Source organism: Zalophus californianus, chromosome 9 (genome assembly GCF_009762305.2).
Source record: "Zalophus californianus isolate mZalCal1 chromosome 9, mZalCal1.pri.v2, whole genome shotgun sequence".
In the NCBI taxonomy this organism is placed as follows: Eukaryota; Metazoa; Chordata; class Mammalia; order Carnivora; family Otariidae; genus Zalophus; species Zalophus californianus.
The window spans coordinates 21423182-21429612 of record NC_045603.1 but is presented as its reverse complement, the minus strand read 5'-3'; positions in this window follow the sequence as shown (position 1 = coordinate 21429612).

Sequence of the window (6431 nt, the reverse complement as noted above, 5' to 3'; positions counted from 1 at the left end):
GCTTGGAATAGCAAACTGATCATATTCAACTACTTCATGTCCCAAATCCCTTTAAACAATTCAAGTAGAGAAGGGAAGAAAGTAAATGAGATCAGGAGGAATAGAGGGAACACTTCAGTGCTATTTGTGATAAATTCTTTCTCAAGCTGGATGATGGGCACATGGGTGTTCATTGTAGTAGAATCTATACTGTGTGCATGAAATAGTTCGCACTGTATTTTGATAGAAGAGTAAATCCTTAAGTGACTCTGGGAAACACAAAGGGTGCTATTGATGAACAAAAGTGGAGGAATTTCTAAAAGAAGAAAAATAAATGAGGTTAGATTGTTAGAGGATCAAGAACAAGAAAGCCCATGTCCCAGATCAGAGCAGGAGAAAACTACTAAATACATAACAATTCCAGAGATATTTTAATCTTAGGACAAATACAGAGAATAGGAGATCATGGGCGAGCTATTAAAAGAATGAATTGGGAACAGCTGAGCCTTATTTTCTTGGAATTGAGGCTCAGCAGAAAGAGTTGAAATGCAAGGGTTGGACAGGGAAACAATCTAAAATAGTTTTATATCCATTAAAGACATCAGAGTAAAAAAAAAAAATCTTAAAGGGAACAGCTGATTGTGGCACTGATCTCAGGCTAAAAATAAGAGCTCAGGCTTTATTAGAAAGAATTCTGACAAGGCAGGACCCTAGGGCACTTAGCACCATAGGTGCTCCTAGCGAGGAAAGGCACCATAATTTGATCTTAGATTCAACAGGTAAACAGGAATTTATAAAAGAAAAAAAAAGGACAACCAAACATTAAACATTTGAGGGATACTTAAAACACCACAAAGGTACACCAAATCTAACAAACAAGAATGAACCCCTAAGGGAATAAAATAAACTTTGTAAGTCGTAGTCTCTAAAAGACTAATGAGGCAATTGCATCTATCACAACAGGTTACTATAACAAAGACAAATCCTAGAAATTTAAAAATAGGATTACTTATGCTTAGTTGATGGGCTGAAGAGCAGAATGGACACTACCAAAGATTAAAAAGCTGAGGGAACTTTCCCAGAATGTAGCACAATTGAGCAAGCACTAGGATGGCTGGGGCAAGAAGCTAGCCAGCATTTAACAGTATAGGCTATGTTGTCCCCCTGATACCAAGAGCCTTCCCTGTAGAGAGGCCTTTTGATGAGCTTTCACATAAAACACAAATATCCTCACACTTGGGGACTACTCTGAGATATCCATCCATATACTTCTTTCCTAAAGTTTCTAGTTGCCAGGATTCTTATAGTTGTCCAGTGTCTGATCCTCTGGTCAAACCATTAGATGTCATCTCCATACATATGTTCGTGCAAATTGAACAAGAGAGGCTGCTCTCAGTTCTGCTGTCTGGGCTTATTGCCCTGTCCCACTGCAGGTTAAGCACGCACAGCAGCATGTTAGTGTCAAGAGGAAGTGGTATCTACAAGATTGGACTCAGGCTAGACAAGTAAATTTCATGAGCTCAGGCTCAGAGCACTTAACACTGCACACACTGTTTACCTTCCCTCAGCCCACATCTGTGACATTATGGAGGTTACCTAATAACCAGAGAAAAAATTCAAACCTGGTTTACAGGTGGTTCCATGTGATATGGTGGGTCCCAGCCAGAAACAGAGTGCTGGCACAGATCAATTATTATTATACTCATGAATAAATCAGGCAACAAAAGAGGTGCCTAGTGTCACTGGTCAGAGTCAAGTGACAAGAGCTGGGGTTGCGATACTAACATTTTGGATTTTATGGTCAAAAATCTTTCTAGCACGTAAGCAATTGTATACTAAAAACACTTCCAAAAACACTTGTAGAGTACAGGGAAGAAAGAATGCCAGAGGAAAAGGTCTCAAGAATGCCTTTCAGCCTTGAACGTTCTTTAGGTATATAAATTATGAGAGAAAAGTTTTGTCAAAACATTTATTTCTTCCAGTTAGAAAATCTTTCTTTCCTTTAGAGAGAGTGGGGGAGGGGCAGAGGGAGAGGAAGAGAGGGAATTCCAAGCAGGCTCCACGCTCAGCACACGGAGCCCAACGTGGGATCCATCTCACGACCCTGAGATCATGACCTGAGCCAAAACCAAGAGTTGGATGCTTAACTGACTGAGCCACCCAGGCACCTCAAAAAAAAAAAAAAAAAAAAAAATTTATTTACCTGGGTAGTACCTGAGAATGTGCCTGAGAAGTTTAAGCAGAGTCTTAAGCACTAATGAATCAGGCTGTTAATTTTCACAGAAATTTACTGAATATTCTAACAGGAGGTAATCTTTTTGATGACTGGAGCTGGACTTTATAGGGTGGGGGGAACCCTTTGTTTATAAGTCCTCCCTCAAAAAGGAAAAAGGTTTAACCTAAAAATGAATGATAATACCCTTGGGAATTTTTTTTTTTAAGATTTTTAAATTTTTATTTATTTGACAGAGAGAGACACAGTGAGAGAGGGAACACAAGCAGGAGGAGAGGGAGAAGCAGGCCTTCCGCCGAGCAGGGAGCCCGACACAGGGCCTGATCCTAGGACTCTGGGATCATGACCCCTGCCAAAGGCAGACACCCAACCAGAGCCTCCCAGGCATCCCACCCTTGGGAATTCTTAAGCAGGGTAACTGTAATTTGTGGAGCTGTCACTAGGGGGAGCGGAATTGTTGGGTTAGGGATTCACGCCTCAGAACTTCCAAAGACCATTCAGTACAAGTCAATTTTTCTTTGTAAACAAGTTTAATTGAATAGTAGTATATATATGTTGATCAAATAAGTTTTATTAGGGAGTGTTATAAGAAATTTTCATTCATTTTATACAAGAGTAAAACATTTCAAGCATTGCTGAACAACTCTTAGTAATTCTAATTCTAAATTGGATTTCACCAAATCTAGGGAGCTCATTTGCTAACATTTTCCCTTTTGAACTCAAATAGGTCAAGTAGTAAATCAAGGTCTCTGACACCAGAGCCCACATCCTCATGTTACGTACCATACCACACACCACACTTGCCTTTGTATCTTTGATATTTCTGTTCCAATCTTAGAAATACAAATCTATGCACGTACGTTTTTACTCTAGAAATTAAAAACAAAACAAAACAGGCTCAGAGGGAAGATCTTTCCTTAAGGTTGTATATAATCCTCTGAGCAGCAGATTCAAGGACATGGTAATATCCTTCGTGCATTTCTCAAAGTACTAGCCTTTCACAGCGATGGTGAGCAATCCTCCCACATTCACATAGAACATTAAAATGGAGATTTTCCTAGTAAGGAGACTCTCCCCTGTACCCCCTCCAATAAGAGCATTTGGTTCCATGTTTCCAGTGTTTTCCTGATCTCTCTAGAACCATCCTTTCAGGTCTTCTAGTGGAGGTATATTAATTTCCTCCTCAACTCAAAAGAACCACACACAGATTAGGGTAGTTATATCTTGTGTGTCATGAAATTATTTTACTTTGTTTTTTGTTTTATTTTAAATTGGCGGGAACTTAGAATTCATCCAGCTAATACCCTTATTTTAACATAATATCTGAACGTTGAGAATAATGGTTTATCCACAAAGCAAAAGCAAAATTTGGAAAACATATATATCAAAAAGGCCTTTAGTATATTCTTTGAAGACAGAATCGATAGTGTTGATTCTCTAATTCGGTGGTTCTTAATGTGCTTAGATCATAATACCCTTTGAGAATCTAGTGAGGCTATGGATTACTTCCTAGAAAAACACCATAAGCACATACACACACAAAAATTGCGCATGATTTAAAGAAGTACACTGTATTTCAGCCTCTGAAACCTTTTCATAATGAAGAATTAAGAGAGAGAAGGCAAAATCATGGTTTTAAATATTAAAGAATTTTAAATTTGTGACTTTTAAAACATTCTACTTTAAAAAATCTTACCCTACCTAGATGATTCACAGTAGCCTAAAAGAGTAACTTAAAAATAATACATACTGAGGAAAAGTGCATGTTTTCTTCAGAGAACAAATGCATGAAATGATCCTTTTCTGTGGGAAAAAAATTTTTTAAGAAAATTAACTGTACCCATCCCCCAATAATAGCACATTTAGTGAGTGATTTTAATGGCATAATAATTAAATGAATCAGCATACATGAACTTAATTTGTATTCCTTTGTAAAGTTAAAAACTTTCTTAACTTTTTAGAGGTATACTCAGCAACTCTCAAATATGCAATACAGTATTATTAACTATAGTCACCATGCTGTGTATTATATCCCTGTGACTCATGCAGGTAGAAGTGTGTACCTTTTGTCCACCTTCCTTAACATATTTTAAGCATAATCACACTTACAATCTTTAGGCTACCCTGTCTCTGAAGTCTAAATATAGCTGTTTGAGACACAACCACCAGAGAGTTGTTTGTATTTACAAACTGTAGTTTGTTGCCCCAGAAATGTTAAGCTTCTGGAGGGTATTTTTGAAATTCCTTAATTAATTTCTTTTTTTGTTTGTTTGTTTCAAAGAGATGCTGAGGTTACTATTAATCTGAAGAGCCAATTGGTGAAGATACTGAACTGTCCTTACTGTCCTTTCCTTTTTTCTGCAAACACTTTGTCAAGTGTTGGCAAAATGTGAAACCTTAAAAAAAAAAAAAAAAGTTGGAAAAGCAAGTAAAACAAAACAAAAACCCTGAAATGTACATATCCAAACTGACCTTATGCTGGACTTGTTTTTTTCCAGAATATGGTGGATGATATTTCTTATTTTTTCTTTGCCTCAGGGTAATAAAACTGCTTCTTTACAAAGTGTTCCATAGCAAAACACATACTCTCTTACTTTACATACATTATTTCATTTGATCTTCAAAATGTCTCCATAAAGTAAGAGAAGCAAGGAACTCCTATCCCAGTTTCAAGACAAATACACAAGGGATTTAAGTGATATGGCTAATAAATTGGAGGTATATGGGAGGAAAAAGTTTTCCTTGACCTTCTTAGGGTCCCTGGGCTGGGTCTCAAAAGTAAACTGGTAAAGACAGATTAAGAGGAGAAAAGCATACAAATGAAGTTTTGTGTGCCACAGGAACCTCCACAAGGAAATGAAAACTCAAAGTAACAGTACTCTGCACTTTTATTGTAGGTTTGATGACAAGTGGACAGTTGTGGAAGAATATGATAGGCTGAGTATTGGATAATTGTAATAAACTGGGGAAAACTTAGCACAGCCTGTTTGTTCCAACTCTTCTTGGTGTCCCTTTGTTTTCAGAGATAAAGGTGCTCCTTACCTTGAATGGAAGGAGGGCACCTCTAACAGGATGGTTTTATGGCTTTTGTCAGGGGAGACAGGCAAGAGGGGAGGAGGTCAGGGTGACTTTCGTGCTTCTGCCATGTTCTCAGACTCAGTGTAAAGTATCCAATATGCCAAGTGCCATATTTTGGGGTGGCATGTCATGAACCCCATCAGAGGCATGATCAAAACACAAACAAATAATTTCATGAACATGAGTGGTGCTTTTTTCACTATTCTGTGAGCTGTCTTAGCATATACAACTAAGCCTCTCCTGATGCTCATCTACAGATGAAGACACCTTTGCCTCCACATACACCAAAGCAATTCTCAATCAGAGTAGGCTTTGAAATCCTGAAGGCCATCAATTTGAGAGTTTTTATCTATCTTCACTATAATGGCTTTTACTTAAACACACCTATGGTGATACCTGGAATTATACTGCCTTTGAAAATTTAAACTCCTGCACCCAACCCTCTATCCGGAATCTACTATCCTTCAAATAACAATATAGTAGTAGCTTAAAATGTGCCGATGTGCCGAACTTTTTGTACTTTCTCCTCATTAAGCCTTCAGTAACCTCAGGTCTAGGTGTGTAAGTATTACTAGTATCAGCCCTATCTTAGTTCCCACTATTATATACTAGCTTTAGAGCTGTCACGACTCTTGTCATTCTCAGAACGTCAAATCCTTACGTGCCACCTTTCTCTGTCCATCACCTCTTCTTTCCTCTCCCGAGTTAGACACAGAATCGAACATTAGAACCACTTTCTCACTAACGCATGTGCTCCTATCCTGCAACACCTGATGACCCAAAATCCCAGCTCTTCATCAATGCTTGAATCTACCTTTGCCACTCTGGCATTCAAGTCAGTAAGTGCTGCCGACAAAATCATACTGTATAAACTGGCACCACTAAAATTTATAATCTACGTCATCTGGGTGCTTAGAATTCCTCATCAATTCATTTATTTGTCCTTTCTCAGCTGCTTTTCCCATTCCCCTGACTGTCTATTTCAAACCATCCCCCTCTTCTCACAGGATCGATTCATTGGTCCAACTCCTCAGACAGTATCTCCTCTTCCTACTTTGTCAAGGAAAATGAGTGCATCACTTGACGATCTCTCTCAACTTTCCACCTTGAACCTACACATTTATTTACATCCACACACACT